This window comes from Mastigoproctus giganteus, chromosome 8 (assembly GCF_048544385.1).
Source record: "Mastigoproctus giganteus isolate SK-2022 chromosome 8, ASM4854438v1, whole genome shotgun sequence".
Classification (NCBI taxonomy): domain Eukaryota; kingdom Metazoa; phylum Arthropoda; class Arachnida; order Uropygi; family Thelyphonidae; genus Mastigoproctus; species Mastigoproctus giganteus.
This window is the reverse complement of record NC_143582.1, coordinates 143,371,674-143,389,221: the sequence shown is the minus strand read 5'-3', so window position 1 is coordinate 143,389,221 and position 17,548 is coordinate 143,371,674. Positions and strand designations below refer to the sequence as shown.

The 17,548-nt window shown below is 39.7% G+C and overlaps 1 pseudogene; it reads left to right on the top strand.

Annotated features, from left to right (window-relative positions):
* Positions 1-6,251: 6,251 nt before the first annotated feature.
* LOC150081879 (homeobox protein SIX6 pseudogene) lies at positions 6,252-7,181 on the top strand (annotated as a pseudogene).
* The last annotated feature ends 10,367 nt before the right edge of the window (positions 7,182-17,548 follow it).

The following is a 17,548-nucleotide window of genomic DNA, read 5'->3' as shown; positions in this document are numbered from 1 at the left end:
TAACATGTCAGTAAAATCGTCTGTTATATTTCGTGTGCGGGCTTTCTTGCTATTATAAGTTTTTATTATTCTGTTAGCTTTGGGTCTTTTTACTATTTGAAACAGGCTATATATACAGGTCTCTTTATATTATTGTTGGTGTAGCAATGCCCATTAAATTTATTATTAAGACCGTATGGATATAGGGTTTTATATTTTAATATATTAATATTTTCAATTTCTAACCTAGTACTGTGGTTTCTTTCAATAGCTAATATAGTAATAGTGGTATTACTAAAGCTATGTACTTGAAAGTGCTGTAGTTCAATGTCTTTAATATTTACAAAATTTTTAATGTGAGATCTATGCACGTTAATTCTAATATGTAGCTCCCCTCCAGTTTGCCCAATATATTTTGCTTCACATAAGTTGCAATTAATGAGGTAGACAACCCCACTAGCATGGCAAAAAACAGGAGCGTCAGGGTTATTAGTACTGTGGTTATTGATCATGTATGGACAGGTCTGACAGTGTATTGCTACAACTACTGAATTTTAGATAGCTGCTATTATGTTTATTGCAAGTTACTAGCTCTGTCGAATCGGGAGTGGTGGTGTCAACTGCAAAAGAATCGCAGGCAATGTCAGTAAGCGCCACATGTTTATTACAAGCTGCTAGCTCTGTCAAATCTGGAGTGGTGATATCCACAGCTATAGGATCGCAGGCAATATCAGTAGGAGCCTCAACGTTGGCACAACATATATTCTGTTGGACAGCAGCATTAGATGCTGTATGGCTAGTAGAAAAACTTGTCGGTTCACCCTGAGCCCCAGTGATATGCGCGGTACAGTTTATCCTACGCGACCGACGTAGTATTTTATTATTCATATTTGTGTAGAAACTCATGATAGTATAATTATCAAATGTGTGCATACATATAGAGAATGGCCAGCAAACATCTGAAGACCCAAACAAGGCCAAAGTCATCTGAGAGGCCAAATATACCAGCTGTAAATAATAGTACTAAGAAGTGTTAGCATATGTAAATATCTTTTACTATGTATATATCTTACTATGTAGGAAGATTCCTGGTAGACAAGTCGCAGCACAGGTAATCCCCTTAGTATATCCAAGTATGTAAAAAGCAAATAAGATAGTTAATTTATATCTATTTTATAATATTATTTCTAATATATAATATTAATTCGTCACAGATCCGATTAATGCCATCAAAAACGATTAAACATTATATCCGTCTGTATATTATTTAAATAAATAAATATATATATATATAAAATCAGATAAATTAAAATTACATTAAATTAAAAACACCGAATTTCAATAAATAACCTAAAATACCCCAATATGTTCATACTTCCACGTATGTGAACCCTCCAAGCATCGAAACACGCCAACATCAACCAGCCCCAGGCATCATATTTTTCCTCTACGAGACGTTTACCAGGATAATAATGCGAATATTATTATCCTTGTGGTGAAAGAAGGATAATAATACGAGTTTTATCAGAAGGATAATAATACCTTCACCAAAAGGATAATACTAGTATCATTATCCTTCTTTCACCACAAGGATAATAATATTCGTATTATTATCCTTGTGGTATTATTACCCTTTCGTCTGCGAGACGTTTTCAATGTCTCGCAAACGAAAAGTGTGGTCCCTTCGAAGGAGATTTGTGTTTTAATAATAAAAGATTACGCATTTTAAAATAAGATTTATTTTTGACGGAAATGTGCTAAGTCTTCTTTAGTGCGTGAGTTATTTGATGTCTGGAGCTGGTTGATGTCGGGTATTCTGGTGCTTGGAGGGTAAATATGAGCATATTGAGGTATTTTAGGTAATTTATTTAAATTCAGTGTTTTTAATTTAATGTAATTTATCTGATTTTATCCAGGATAATTAAAAAAATCTCCTATTTGGATATTGGAGTAACTCATATATATATATTACACACAAACATTTTATTTCTAAAAACCAACTTGGTTAGGATAGAAATGCATAGAAACAAGTTACAGTTTGTGGACCTGAAACTCCCGCGATAGTCACTCACCAGGGGCGCTAAAGAATTCACAAAATTAATTATTTAGTGATGTTCTTGCACAAATTTAGTTTTTCCACAAGTACGAAATATTTTTCAACTTAATACAGTGTGTATATATAAAACCAGTACAGTTGAGCAAGCAAGATGGCGGCCTCAAGCTACATCTTCTCGCCAAAATCTCCATAACAACACCACTATAAACAGAGAACATAAACAAAACTCCCAATATTATGGGTAATATCGTACTCACTATATAGTCAACCAACACAAATTTATCTGAGCTCTGACGTCACGACCCAAAATGGCGTTGAGGAAGACAATATGGCAGAGAAATGCATACAAAATATCAGGTTGAGCAAGAGCCGAAATAACAGAAATAAAACAACAAAAACGGCTTATATAGCTGGGTTAAAGAATAGCATATACATTGGCAGCCATTTTAACACTATTTTCAACGGTAAATCGGCCGTAAAAATAAACGTTTATATTACGACAACCCCTGAACTATCAACTGCGAAAAAGATGTCTGCAGACTCACCTACTGTTCATGGTCTTGACACACATATTTATCATTTGGGGGATGGCCTGGAAACACAAAATTACAATGATTATCCAGGATCTAACTTAGCATAAACTAACACTAGCACTGCAACCTCTGTCAGACTTGGACGTGTGCAAATTGGGATTCCACAAAATTCATATAAAGTAATATATTTTCAAAGCCCCCTTTAAGTTATTTCGTGACCCCCTTGCATATTGATAAAAATTAAATGTCATTTAATTTATGATATAATGATACCATGATACCATTAATTTATGATACCATGATATAATGGTAATCAAAAATATTTTGCTGTATTGAAATACAACGAAATACTGTTGCATATCGGATAATACATATTTCTGGTATTGTTTAGTATGAATTTTCCTTATTTCCATCTCCTGCCGAATTGAAAATGAAGTCACGAGAATTAAACGAAGACGAAAACAGTTGGCCATAACGTGCTGAAGAAGGAAATAGTCATTTTCCAGCAGTTATTTCCTGCAAAAGAAGTAAAATTTTAAATAATAATAATAAATAACGAAATCCGTCCAACCATTTAACTTTCATTCCAATGTAACTAGAAAGGTAAACGACAATTCACCTTTCGTTTTCACTCTTAGACATTATCCTATTAAGTTAAATGAAATACTTCGTTGTATTATCGAGCGCTGAACGAAAGGCGTCCATGGTATCTAGCCGAACAATAGGAACTTCGGGTTTCAATTTACCTGTAATATTGTGTTTACTGCTAGAAACAGCCAATACTGTTCAGGCTTTAAGATATCATCCGATATCACCTCTTCACACCGCACTCGACCTTGCACAAAACTTTGTTCCGTTTGTCTCGACTATCATATAACAGCTGTAAGTGATTACTGACACAGATGAAACTAAACTTGAGTACATTTCAAATAAACAGGTCCCTGGTGTTAGAAACCAAACCATTACGAATTCTTGTTGTGGTGGATGTATTTCAATTTTTAATGGCCCTTGTACTCTGAACATTTCACAAAGTCTCCAATAATTTTCCTCCTTCTTTCAGTAACTAAGACATACCACTATTAGATACGCATTAATGTGCGTTTTTCTGAGGGAAGGTAGGTTTATTTTCGTGTGCATAAACGTTATGTATATATACTTCAATAAAACACATCAATTGCTATACTAACAAAACTTTACTGAATTCTTTACTCACCTTGCACAATCGATATAGACCTGCATCGGTTCATTTATTCAGCCAAATGATGGGAGAAGCGTAAATATAATTATTAAATATGCACAAGGTACATTATACAAAATATCCCTAGATAACTGTCAATAAATCAGTAGTTAATGACAAATTAATAAATAAAAAAAACAATTATTGAAGGTAAAACGAAATACGAGAAAAATAATTTAAGAAACCACATAAATTTTACTAAACTTAAACAACGGAGAGTAAATAACGCCATATTCAAAACAAAAGACCATGCAACACATGACCTTTCAAACTAACACTGAATCACGAGTAACAGAATATTTGTGAGAAAACCTATGCGAACACTGGTGGAAGAAAAAGGAGTTATGTACAAATTTAAAAAAAATAAATAAAAAAAACGATTATTAATTATAGTCTTAGGCAGATAAAATGATATATGGTTTCTAGCGTTAATATAATTCATTAGAATTAGTGAATTGTTTGCGAGCCTCATGTGACTCTCCCTTCATATATTTATAATGAAACTGGATTCATCCATCCATTAATAATCAAGATTCTATTTAATTTGTGTGGTTGTGGAAGACATGCATCGTATTTGGTGTTAACTGAGTTCGTTTTGATTTATAATTTGCTGTTTATTTGGAGGGCATTTTACACACACGACATACAGGTGACTAGATAGTACAATGGTAAGAAAACGAGATGGAGAACAGATTTGGAAACGCATGCTGTTCTGCCGATATATTCAATTATAAGTCAGCAGCATGTCCAATTGAAGAAGCTGCTGTTTGTTGGCATATGAACCCATGCCAAACGTATGGTAGAAATTGATCTTGACCCCCCCTCCACAAAAAAAAAAAAAACAGAACATTTATAAAAGTACGAGTTTCACCAATTGAAACTTGTACTAAACTCTGATAACCAACAATCGACATATTAGCAATTAAAGTTATTTAAAGATGTTTCAATAAAAATAAAATGTCAGATTACACGTAATCAGTGGAAAGTCAAATTTGAAAGTCACGTTTCAACAAATCTGCTTAGATCAACTTGCTAAAAAATAATTTTTCGTACGAAGTTGATTCCCGAGAAAAACTGTTTCCAGGAATTTGAAACCAAAAACTCCTGTAATTGATCTGTCAAGCAGGTCCGACGATGTTATTATTGGGTTTGAGGAGCATCCGAGACTAAGGCCATGTTGATTGCGTCCGTAAATTGTCTGCAAATTGCGTACATTCTGAGGTCGTTGTTCTGTTTGATGGACAAAAAAACCCGAGTTTCCGGGAAAAAAAAAAACCGTTCTGCACTTGCTTGAGACCGACTAACTCAGCCACGCTGTGAAAGGGACCCATGAAAATTCCTCCCGTCATCGACGGCACACGAACTCAGGTCTTTTCCACCCGGTGTGGGGAGGACGACGCAGGCCCGACGAGAGGAGGGGATTACAGGAACTACAGTACCTGGGCCCGCAATTCTTCAAGGGGTTCGAGATCTTAAATTACATGTTTAAGTAATTAAATTAATTTTTAATAATTGGAAAAAATTCTATAAACTTAAAATAATAAAAATATTTTTTATTTTATTTTATTAATTCTTTTTATCTTCAATGATTTGTTGTGTTTAAGAATTGACTTGTGTTTTGACCCTTTTGAGGGTTGCCTCATGCACCTTGAATCAGGGTACTCATTATCCCTCGACATCCCTGCATAAAAGGTTTTTTTTTTTTTTTTTTTATGACACAAAGAAAAATCATCACAATATGATACAAGACAGTTTAAGTTACATGGATGCATTTAAAGCAATTATTGATTAACATGGTTCGATAATATGAAATTCACTTTCCCATCAAAAAGGAACAAAGATATATGAAATAGGTTGTAAGAAACACTATTTACACATAATAACTGTATTCTGTGCGAATCGCTAGCTGTTAGTGATTTGAATATTGAGTGTATATCTGGAAACGATGTGGAAATATCTCGAAAGGCTAGCGTGTCATTCCGTCCACCTTTGCCCACTTGCTAGCACGATTACTAAATAAAAATAAACTTTTCAGTTTAAATGTACAGTGAAATATTAGCAGCCAGTGCTGTTTCTGGTGCTGTTTTGATAGTCTGTTTGCATTTTTCTGACTGCACGTAGTAATTCTGTCAGATTTATTTCCATTGCGTCAGCCGTGATGATTCAAAATGCCTCGTTTGAAAGTCTGCTGCCTCGAAATTTTCTGTTGATGCTTGCAGTTTAGCCATAAGCTTCATCAACAGGTACTTAAACGTGAGGCAGCCAATCAGATACGCCAGCTTACTCACAAGCCCCGCCTCTACCAGTTCTGTTCACCATAGCAACCAGTAACGAATTGGTATTAAAAAGCTAAGAGTTATCATCTGGCTTCAGGCGACGATTACCCCGGCGGACCAGAGAGTCGGCTTGAATTACACCACCTGGCGCTCCATCTGGCTAGGTTATTATGGGATCGCCGGTGTCAGATGCCACAACGCTACTGTTCTCTAGCTACGTATCTTTCAGCGCCGACTCCTTGACGGAGGTCGTGGAACTAGCGACAAAGCTGGTAGCTGCTCCCACAGAAGCCCAAGATGATGTAACCACTGCTTACATAACAGGACAGGAACAAGAAGACGACATCCTGAGCCCTCTTCTTCAGTCGGAATGCAACGATAAGGATTTGATGGGCCACCTGAACGATTCCGTATCGCAAGTAATGTCCCCATGCAGGGAGATGGCTGTGGTGAAGACGGAAGCGCAAGGGGGCAGCAACGGCGTCCTATGTCACCCAAAGCAAAGTTTCCTCGATCAACAGCCATCGAATATTCAACCTCTCATGCTTAGCAGAGAAACCACTTTTTCGGCAGAACAGGTAGCTTGCGTTTGTGAGACCCTACAGCAAGCGGGAGACATCGATAAGTTAGCTCGCTTTCTCTGGTCACTCCCTCCCGGGGAACTGTGGCAGGAGAATGAAGCGGTGCTGCGAGCACAGGCTGCCGTAGCGTTCCACACGGGAAGTTACAAGGAGCTGTACGCTATTCTAGAGAGTCACACATTCGAATTGCAGCATCATCCTGCGCTCCAACAAATGTGGTACAAAGGACACTACAGCGAGGCAGAAGCAGCGCGGGGAAGACCTTTAGGAGCAGTTGATAAGTACCGCTTGAGGCGGAAATATCCGTTACCGAAAACGATCTGGGATGGAGAAGAGACCGTCTACTGTTTCAAAGAGAAATCCCGCGTGGTGCTCAAGGAATGTTACAGACAGAACCGCTACCCGACCCCTGAGGAGAAGCGAAACTTGGCCAAACAAACAGGACTAACCCTAACTCAGGTCAGCAACTGGTTCAAAAATAGAAGACAGAGGGATCGCACACCTCATCAAAAAGGGTAAGTTTGTTTACCTTACTTTCCATTAATATGATAATTTCAGAGTATCGAAGTGCAATTCACTGATATCAACAGAAAGTTTATTTTACATAATAGAAAAATGAAAATTTCATTCAAATATTTGATCTTTTTCAACACTACGTAATGATTAACACAATGATTCATTTATCTATCCAATAACCCAATTACATAGTCATATTAGTGAGAAAGAGATAGCATCTCTGGAAATTACAATTTTATAAGTATATTACATAAACGCACGGCCTCCGTAGCCGAGTGGGCAGGAGCGGGAGTGCAGTAGCACACGCTCTTTGAGTAGACCGGGGTTCAAGCCCCTGACTGCTGAATACTGTCGATCTGCCAACCCGCACTGGACCAGCGTGGCAGATTATGGTCCATTTCCCTCAACATGAATTGTTGAGGAGGCTTCCATCCTGCAGTGGGTTGATAATGGCTACACTTTACTTTTACTTTTTTACATAAACGTAGCATATTCTGTTGAAACTTGAATTATTCGAATGGTTCGAGTCTCAGGGCAGCCTGAACCATGAAAGGTTAGTGCTCCGTCCGTAAAATGAGCGTGATCTAAAGCCATCTGTAATCCGTGTCTTTAAAGAGGGATTCATCCTAATGGAAGGAATCCATTACGAGGAATGGATTCCTCTTTATGGATCAAAATCTCCGCGTAAGACGACTCAGTTCATCCCAGTTTAACAGTTGCTGTAAGAATTTAGCAGCATCGGCGACTAAGACGTATTGCTCCGTGTATATTGTTTGTAAATTGCAAGTGTTCTGTGGGTGATTTTGTGTTTTTGCTGGACGAAAAACCCGAATTTCAGGGAGAAAAAACCATTCTACACTCGCTGAGACCGACTAACTCAGCCACATTGTGAAAAAGACTTGTAAAAAATTCCTCACGTCATCGAGGACTAGGACTCGAACTCAGGTCTTTTTCACCCGGTGTGGGGAGGACTGTGATTCTACTAACTGTGCTACCCACGAGTGCCCAGTTTAACAGAGGAATTACAAATTCATTTCGCCATCAAAAATTCCATCAGAATTTTTTCAAATGGGTGTCCAGTTGTTATTATGCTGGTACTGAGGCTGCGGTAATACTTCACAGTAGCACTGTATGTAAATAAATATATCAATACTTTTTAAAAAATTTACAATATATAAATGCATGGGAAACATCGGGGCAAATTTACAAAAGTGAAGTGCACTATATTAGAAACACAATGCGTATTCCGTCTTAACTAGAAATGTTCTGAAAACACATTATAAATCAAAATATCCTTCTTAGAATGAGCCGTTCATCAATTACAGGAAACTTACAGATACTGGAAGATAAAGTGAGAAAAATCAGTTTTAAATGAAGTGGAAGACATTTAGGATATTCTGATTGGATATTCCTGATTCAGCTGAAATTTTTATTTAAGAAATATCTTTAATAAAATTTAAGTGGTAAAAACTTTCAAAAATCAATAAATTTACCGATGAAAAAGGTTAGTCACATACTGAAACTTGGACCTCGTGGCAGTTGTAGTAAGACCCGAGTCAAAAAGGGAGCCCAAAAAAAAAGACAAAAGACATTATTATCTCTTTCTTCTCCTAATGGGTTTTCTCCCCATCCCGCAACAGGTACTCGTGCTAAGTGCATGCAGTGGTTGTTATGTCCGGGTCCGATAACTTGTTGTTCGAGGACTGTCCTACATGTTTTCAAGATCGTGGCTTTCTGGAGTCCCATGTAAGTGTTCTCTGGGAGGTCTAATGATGCTATGTTCTTATAGAGGCTCTTTAGCACCATGCCGGGGGTTGGCACGATGACAGGGATTGTCATTACATGTTCCATATGCCACATTTCTTTGACTTTAGTCACATGAGGTGGACTTCCTGATCTTTTTCCTAGTAGATTTTCTGGAGGTCGCTGTTTTTGGGCACCGCTATTTTCGATCAGGCAGGTTGCCATTTCCTTCTTATCGATGGGTATTTTGCCCGGTCTGTTGTTCGGGAACGTCTTGTCCATTATTATGACGCGGTCCAGTATAGTTCGTGAGTAGGGATCTCGAATACGGCCTGGGATTCGTACTTGAAATACTCTTTCTTTGATCAACTGGTATTTTTGCGCCAGATTCTAATGTGTTATCCTGACGATCTGGTCGTGTCTATGTGTGTACTACGTCTGGGTCAACACCCTACATTGCGCAGTAATGTGCTGGATTGTTTCTGGGGCCATGTGACATCATCGACATGCATCAGCTGTCACTCAGGTTTCCTCGGCAATGTATTTCCTGTAATAATTGCTGTTTATTACCTGGTCTTGTTGGCGAGCATGAATCCTTCGGTCTCAAGAGCCTCCCGATCATGAGCCATGTGTTCGAAGTCATCTTACATATGTAGTCTTGATGGAAATCATTGTAGTCTCTGCCATGGAGTGCCTTCTTCGCCCATCTTTCTGTCATTGTTTCTTCCGTCTATGTGAGTGTGGTCTCTTTGTTGAGGTTGAGTGTGGTGTGCCGTTTTTTTATCTTCCTTATGGCTTGGCAGATTGGCGCAGTGTATTGCTGGAAGTAATCCTTCATGTTCTTCATGTTCTGTGGTCTGCCAAAGCTCTTCTTTTGTTTTCCCGGACTATGGTCAATCTCTCTCTCTCTCTCTCTCTCTCTCTCTCTCTCTCTCTCAGTAGCCGACTTCGGGTTGTATTGATGGCTCTGTGTTACCATTACCTGATTGATCTCATCCAGCTCAGTGTTTTTGTCCAATCTATTATCCCAGAGGAGAATGTTAATACTGGGTCTGCGTGTGTGTTTATAATTCTAATCATGTTGCCACCATTCAGCTTTGGTTTTAGCAGGCTTCTCAGTCAGGCAAGCCTTGATTTCCTTGTGTTCTAGCTGTTGAGTCTGCATAATCCCCAGATATTTCAAGCCATTCTATTTCCCTGTATTTTTCTAGGCCAAATTGCAACTTAACGTCAGTACTGAACTCTTCAGTGATCTGTAGTAGCTGTTGGAGTGATTCCCGATTGCCGCATAGAATTTCATGTGATCCATGTACATCAGGTGGGAGAGGGTGCATAGGTTTTTCCTTTCTTCTTTCAGAGTATATCCATATTTGCTGTTGTTGAGTATGGGGGATAGCGGATTGAGTGCTAGACAGAACCACGGGGGGAGGAGTGGCTCAGGGCATCTCCCTGAAAAATTTCTCTCCTGGTGTGGATCGGTCTGATTGTGATGTTATCGACCTTGATGGTGGTACTTCATTTCGCTATGATGTTCTGGTTCTCCAAGTGGTCTGATATCTTCATAGTTATGCAGCTGGTCAGGATCTTGTACATCACTGGGAGATAGGTTGATCACCCTGTATTTCTCCGGGTTTCTTGTACCTTTGTCCTTAGCCTTCAGTTATGTGATTCCTTGAGTGAGAAATTCTGGGATTGTCTCTGGGTAACTTATCATCCAGGTGAACTGCTCTGCTAGGTTCTTATGTGAGTCAATGAGCTTCTTGTACAAGTAATTGTGGATACTATCCATTCCTTGGCGAACCCAAGGAATGGATAATATCCACAAAGATGTGGGACCTCCTGATCGACAGTTGTACTTCTTCCTCCCGAATCTTCCATTCTGTCATCTCCTATACGTTCTTGGTTTTCTTCCGTTCTAGTTCTATCCAGAGGCGCGGCTGTTATATCTTGTTTCACTGCTCCATATGTTGCTCCAGAACTCCTCGATCGTCTTCTGTTCGGGTGGTCCGTTGTCTTCTTTCCCGATACTCCTGTAGAAGGCTCTTTGGTTTTCATCGAAGACTCTTGTTGTTCATTTTTCTCTGAAGCTCTCTTTCTATCGGCATAGTCTCTTGCTAAGTGCGAGGAGGTTCTGCTTTAGCATGTCTAAGTATTTTCCCATTCACTGATTTTTGGTCTCGAGTTTGCTGTGGACGTTCTCTCTCTCTCTCTCTCTCTCTCTCTCTCGGATGCTATTCACTTTTCCAATTAACTTCTTTCTCTTATTACCCTGATCAATATGACTATCTTTACTCTTAATTCTTCTACCTTTTGCTGAAGCCTCCTTTTCCAACCAGGAGATTCCTTTATTTTTGTCCTCGTGCGTAGCACATTTGGTAGGATCGTTGTCCTCCCCACACCAGGTGGAAAAGACTAGAGTTCGAGTCCCGTCGATGACGGGAGGAATTTTTATGGGCCTTTTTCACAAAGTGGCTGAGTTAGTCGGTCTCAGGCGATGGTAGCATGGTTCCCCCTCCCGGAAACTCGGGTGTTCGTCCAGCAAATAGAAAATACGCCCATGGTGTATTCCGAGATCCATCCACACAGCATTATACTGTGCTGTGCGGATGGCATTGCATCGTTGTTATCGAGATAATATGGTATCATTTGCCTACTGAGATGGTCTGTGACTTCTATTAGGCCTCCGCTTCGGCATGGCGTGGGTCTTTGTGCGGTCCACTTCCTCGAATTCTGAATATCATGACCTCATCTGTTTCCACTTTAGCTGCATTGGGTTGTATCCATTCTTGCTTTTCCGCGTCTGTTCCAAGTAATCCATATTCTTTGTTCTTCGTAGTTGGTCGCTCACATCCTGCTTGATTGTTTCCAAGATTGCAGGAGCTGTCATCAGGTTCTTCGTGACGATGGTCCTTCTCTGCTCTGCTCTGCTATTCGCTGTTCGGTACCCTGAACATAAAGGAATCGCTCTAACCACTTGGTATGTAGTCTCGTCCTGTACATTGTCATATCAGTCTCTAGCTTGGTTATTTCGTAGTATATTCGCATGATGAACGTTATTATTTGTTATATTTGGTTTTTAGGAGCATTAGCAACTAAGACCATATTGCTCCGGGTATATGCGGTAGTCATTCCCTGACCTTTCCGCATCCTCCGTATTTCGTGGTCACGGGCTAGAACCCCGGTCTAATCAAGAAGCGTGTGCTACGCACTGTTGCTTCTCCCCACCTGGCTACGGAGGCGCCGATTTTCATCTAGCAATACATGCAAACCGACAGCATACACAGACAAATTCGACTGAATCCTCGTGGTCTTATTTTCCTCAGCGCAAATTCTGAACATTCACAAGAACATTATTATTATTTTCATTTTAATGGACCGATTTCTATCTAGTGCACGATAGGAACTCTACTACACCTGCGCGGGACGCTAACTACAGACTCAAGTGTGAAGAAGCATTTAAGTGCAGTCTCGGGCTGTAGTGAAACCAGGCCTCTCTAAATATAAATTCCCATTACATTCAACCCATTACACGCTCATGGAAATTGGATTTGGGGGCCAATACGACACAAGCTTACTGATCATTAGGATCCCCATTTCAATAGCGAAACTTGAAACTCTGAGCCCTCGAGAAATTTACGAAAATTTTCTTTGTGCTCGTTAAAAGTTATTCAATACCAGTTGCCAGCTGCCTGGACCCTTACTCTTCGGGCCTTCGCGGTGGATGACCTAGTTATTAGTATTAGTATTAGTGATGGCCGCATGGTGCAAGAAAGCCTATGGCTTATGCTGCACCAGCCAAAAAAAAAAATATATATATATCCGAACAAAACTATGATAAAAACAAAAAAAATAATAATAAAAAAAAAATAAAATAAATAAATAAATGAAATAAATAGATAATAATAATTAATTAAAAAAAAAAGGAAATTAAACCTATCATCCTATGCGCTTCCCTTACCCGAAGGTACTATCCAGATGACCTTTGAATTTCCCCAAAACTGTCGGCCTCTACCACCCATGAAGGCAACTTATTCCAGTAATCTATAACTCGCTGGCTAAAATAAAACTTCCTGCAGTCCAATCTAAACATTTCCCCCCGTAACTTGAATTTATGTCCTCTAGTTCTAGCATCATTTATAAACTTGAAAATTTCGTCCTCATTCATTTTACTGATGCCTCTCAGAGCCTTAAACACCTCAATCAAATCTCCTCTAAGGTGTCTAGTTTCCAAACTCTGAAACCCACATATTCGAAGTCTTTCTTCATAAGGACGCCCTTTTGCCGATCTCACCAGGCGAGTTACCATTCTTTGCATCCTTTCAAGAAGCTCGATGTCTTTCTTTAGGTGCTGTCTCCATACTTCAACACAGTATTCCAAGTGTGGTCTAACAAAAGCCTTATATAACGGGATTATCACGTCCCTATCTCTACTTGCAAAAGTTCGATAGATCATCGATAGGACACCATGGGCCTTCCTTGCAACCTGTTTACAATGCTCAGAGAATTTCACGTCTGACCGTATCGTAACACCCAAGTCCCTTTCCTCCAGTACTGGGTTTAGTTGAACTCCACCAAGTGAATAAGTTATTTTGGGATTGCTGTTTCCCAGGTGTAATACCTTACACTTCGTTGGATTAAAGCATAGCTGCCATTTTTCTGACCATTCCTGAAGTCTATCTAGGTCTCTCTGAAGAAGCTCAGCTTGACAGTGATCATTAACTACTCTACCAATTTTAACGTCTGCAAATTTAGACATCACGCCCTCTATCTCTTCATCAATGTCGTTTATGAAAATTAAAAACAACAGTGGTCCTAATAATGATCCTTGGGGAACCCCACTTCTTACATCAACCCAATCAGAGGAATAGCCATTTATCACAACCCTCTGCCTCCTGCCCTGAAGCCATCCTTCTATCCATCTAAGGATTTTCCCAGTGATTCAAACCTGTTCCAGTTTATAAAGCAACCGCTCATGTGGGACTGAGTCAAAAGCTTTGCTGAAATCTAAATAAACAATGTCGAAATTATTCCCTAAATCCAGCTCGTGAGTGACCCTTTCGAAATAGAGAACCAGATTTGTTAAACATGATTTTCCCTTTACAAAACCATGCTGAGAATCCTTGAGAATTTCAGTTCGATCCAAATGATCCTGAATTCCACCCTTGATCATTGCCTCCATGATTTTCCCTACTACTGAAGTCAGACTGACAGGTCGATAATTTCCAACTTCACTTTTAGAGCCACCCTTATGTATGGGAGATACATTGGCACTTTTCCAATCCAAGGGAATCTCCCCAGAGTTTAGTGATGCTCGCATTATTAGCCTCAATGGTTCAATGCACTCGCTTGCCGCCTCCCTTAAGATTATTGGGTATATTCCATCAACTCCCGGAGCCTTACTGGTCTGTAGGTTCGAAAGTTTTTTCATTAAATAATCTTGCGAAATTTCAATAACATTAATTACATATTTTTCAACTTCGCTCCCACAATTTCCCATTGCCACAAAAGGTTTTTCATTTGTAAATATCGATGCAAAATAACTGTTGAGTTCATCTGCAACGGCAGCTGCTGTATTTAATACTATCCCCTTTCCCTTATGTAAAGGTCCGATCTGGTTTGTCCTGCTCTTCTTGGCATTTATATATATGAAGAATTCTTTATCCCCTCCCTCTTTGCTCTGTTTGCTAGTGATTTCTCATAAACTGCCTTTGCCTGTCGAACCTTTTCTGTGGCTCTATCACACATCACCTTGTAGCTGTTATAGGCTTCAGTACTTTATATTGCTCTGTAACCTTTCCATGCTACCTTTTTCTGCTCAAGTAATGTGGCAACTTCACTATTCATCCAACTTGGAACCCTCCTCGTGGAGTATTTTTGTATGGTATATACGCATTCAAGGCATCTGTGATTAATGTTTTAAAAGCGTACCACAGTTCAAATGTATTCATTTTCTGCACGATATTTACCCAGTTAATAGAGGCCATGTAGTACCTTAAGGCATCGTAATTTCCTTTTCTGAAATTAAAACCCATTCCTTTGGCTTTTACTACTGCTACCTCTCTCATTATCATCCACCGTCGAACTCTGTGGTCACTTCCTGCTACTGGTTCCTCTACTGTCAGCCCTTTTATGTCATCTGATTCATGGGTGATGATGAGGTCTATCTAGGATATTCTTTTCTCTAGTACTTTCCCTGAGATGTTGATAAAAATAACAGTCATCTAGTTGATTTAAAAATTTTGTTCCCCATGTCGAGTTTCCTTCCCATTTACTCCAATCAATTAGAGGCAAATTGAAATCACCCATAATAAGACATTGACGCTTACTTGCCCATTCCATTTGCATGTAGAGGCTTTTGTCATAATCTTCACTATCACCTGGTCTGTAGATTACTCCTACTCGCATTATACCTTTGTTTCCAACTATCTCACACCATACAGACTCTATTCTAGCATGTGAAATGTCTGAATCCGGGAAAGCTATACGCCGACTTATACAGTCGTAATGGAGTAAGTAAAAACAGAAAATTTTAAGAATTCTAATTTCCGGGTGAGAAAGACCTGAGTTTGAGTTCCGTCGATAACAGAAGGAATTTTATGGGGCTTTTTTACAACGTGGCTGAGTTAGTCGGTCTCAAGTGAGGATATGTTTTTATTTTTTTTCCCCCGGAAACTCGCGTTTTTCTTCCAGCAAACAGAAAATCGACTACAGAACACACGTAATTTATGGACAGTATACACGGAGCAATATGTCCTTAGTCGCTAATGCTCTTAAAACTCTACAGCCACAATAACAAAGAACTGTAAAGGCCTGGGCTCGAAGGCCGATACGCGAGAAAGTTTTATGGCTTTTTTTTTTTTTTTTTTTTTTTCTTCCAGACCATAGCCAAATGAATCTCGAGCGAGGATTGCGGAGCTTTTCTTCTAAAATTCTTGGTTTCATCCAGTGAACAATCAAGCCGAATACTGAATGCATGCATTTTATAGACATTACAAATTGACACCTGATGACCTCAGTTGCTTTTGCAATTAAAACTACGACAACCATTCAATGTATGAACGCCGCCATCGTTAGTCAGATATTTCATAATTTACGTATAGCAGTTGTGAAAGTTTTGGTTATTCCAGAACGTACACTGAGTGATCACTGGATTATGACGACCACTATGAAAACTAAATGCGACCCGTTGACCACGTAAGGTTCGAGAGTGCGGAGTTAGGCGACCTATGTAGCATAGATAACGTGTCAGTGGTTCAGTTGGCAGTAAAATTCCGAGCGTGATGGGTAAAAGGAAGGTTTATCGGACTTTGATAAAGGACAGTCTGCGTGGGTAGCACAGTGGTATCGTCACCGTCCTCCCACACCGCGTGGAAAAGGCCCGGGTTCAAATCCTGTCGATGACGCGAGGAACTTTAGTGGGCATTTTTCATTCCGTGGCTGAGTTAGTCGGTCTCAGGCGTAGATAGCAAGATTTTTTCCCTCAGGAAACTGGGTTTTTTTCGTCCAGCAAAACAGGCAAATCGACCAGAGAACACACGCAATTTACAGACACGAATACGGGTTAATGTAATCATTTACGGGTAACCCTAATATAGTAATTTTTTTGATAAAGGACAGATTGTGGGTGCTCGAAGAGCTGGTGCCGCGACTTCCCAAACGGCTGAATTGGTGGGGTTCGAGAGCCGCCGTAGTTAAGGTGTACCAGGACTGGCGTCAAAATGATCAAATAACGACCCGATGGCAAAACTGCAAAGGTCAGCGAAAGGTTGATATTAGAGGTGAGTGCTTACCACACTTGCAATATTTATATGCCAAAATCAGAAAATTCTCTGTCTCAATTGTCAGAATATCCAGAAGCGACTGGGGTCTGTCTAAGCGTACCTTACAGTTATACTATAAAGCTGTTTTCTTACCTATCACCACCTATGCTGCGGGTGCGTGGTTTCACCAAGCGACTAATTTCAAAATCAACGAGAAGCTTAACTCCATCCAGAGAAGCATTATCCTTGATACCTATCGCGCTTGTAGAACAGTCTCAACTGCAGCATTGCAAGTAATATCTGGAAACATCCCCCTGGATCTCTTCCTCATTTATAGAGGACTTACCTACCGCCTGAAGAAAAGAATCCCAACTGAAATACTGGATAGTGAAGTCAACCTGGACAGTGATACGAAACAGGAAAGGGCTCGTTGTTATAACGAGCTAATCAATTTCTGCCAGACAAGATGGGATTTTCTCCTGACCAAGTAGAACTCCTGGTACAATTCCAAAAGAACTTAGGTGAGCTACAGCACTTTGCGGCAGAGGTATTCAAGCGTAGAAGGAGGATTATCCTAGCAGTATCTGCAAATCAATAACTAGTGGCTGCTTGGCTTAAAGCCGACTCATTACTTCTTTCGTCTCGCACGGGAAGAAATTAATTAATATATATTTTCTCTCTCTCTCTCTCTCTCTCATCTACTTCTCGCGATCTGCTCTGGGTGGGGGAGTGTTCCCTGACACTCTCCTGCTAGCCTTTCTCTATCCGTCCCATGTGGGAAGCACCAAAAAAAACTCCTTCCCCCCTCTATCATTCTGCTTACTGATATCCTGACCGACGCTCTCTTTTTTTCCTTGACCAGGTTGT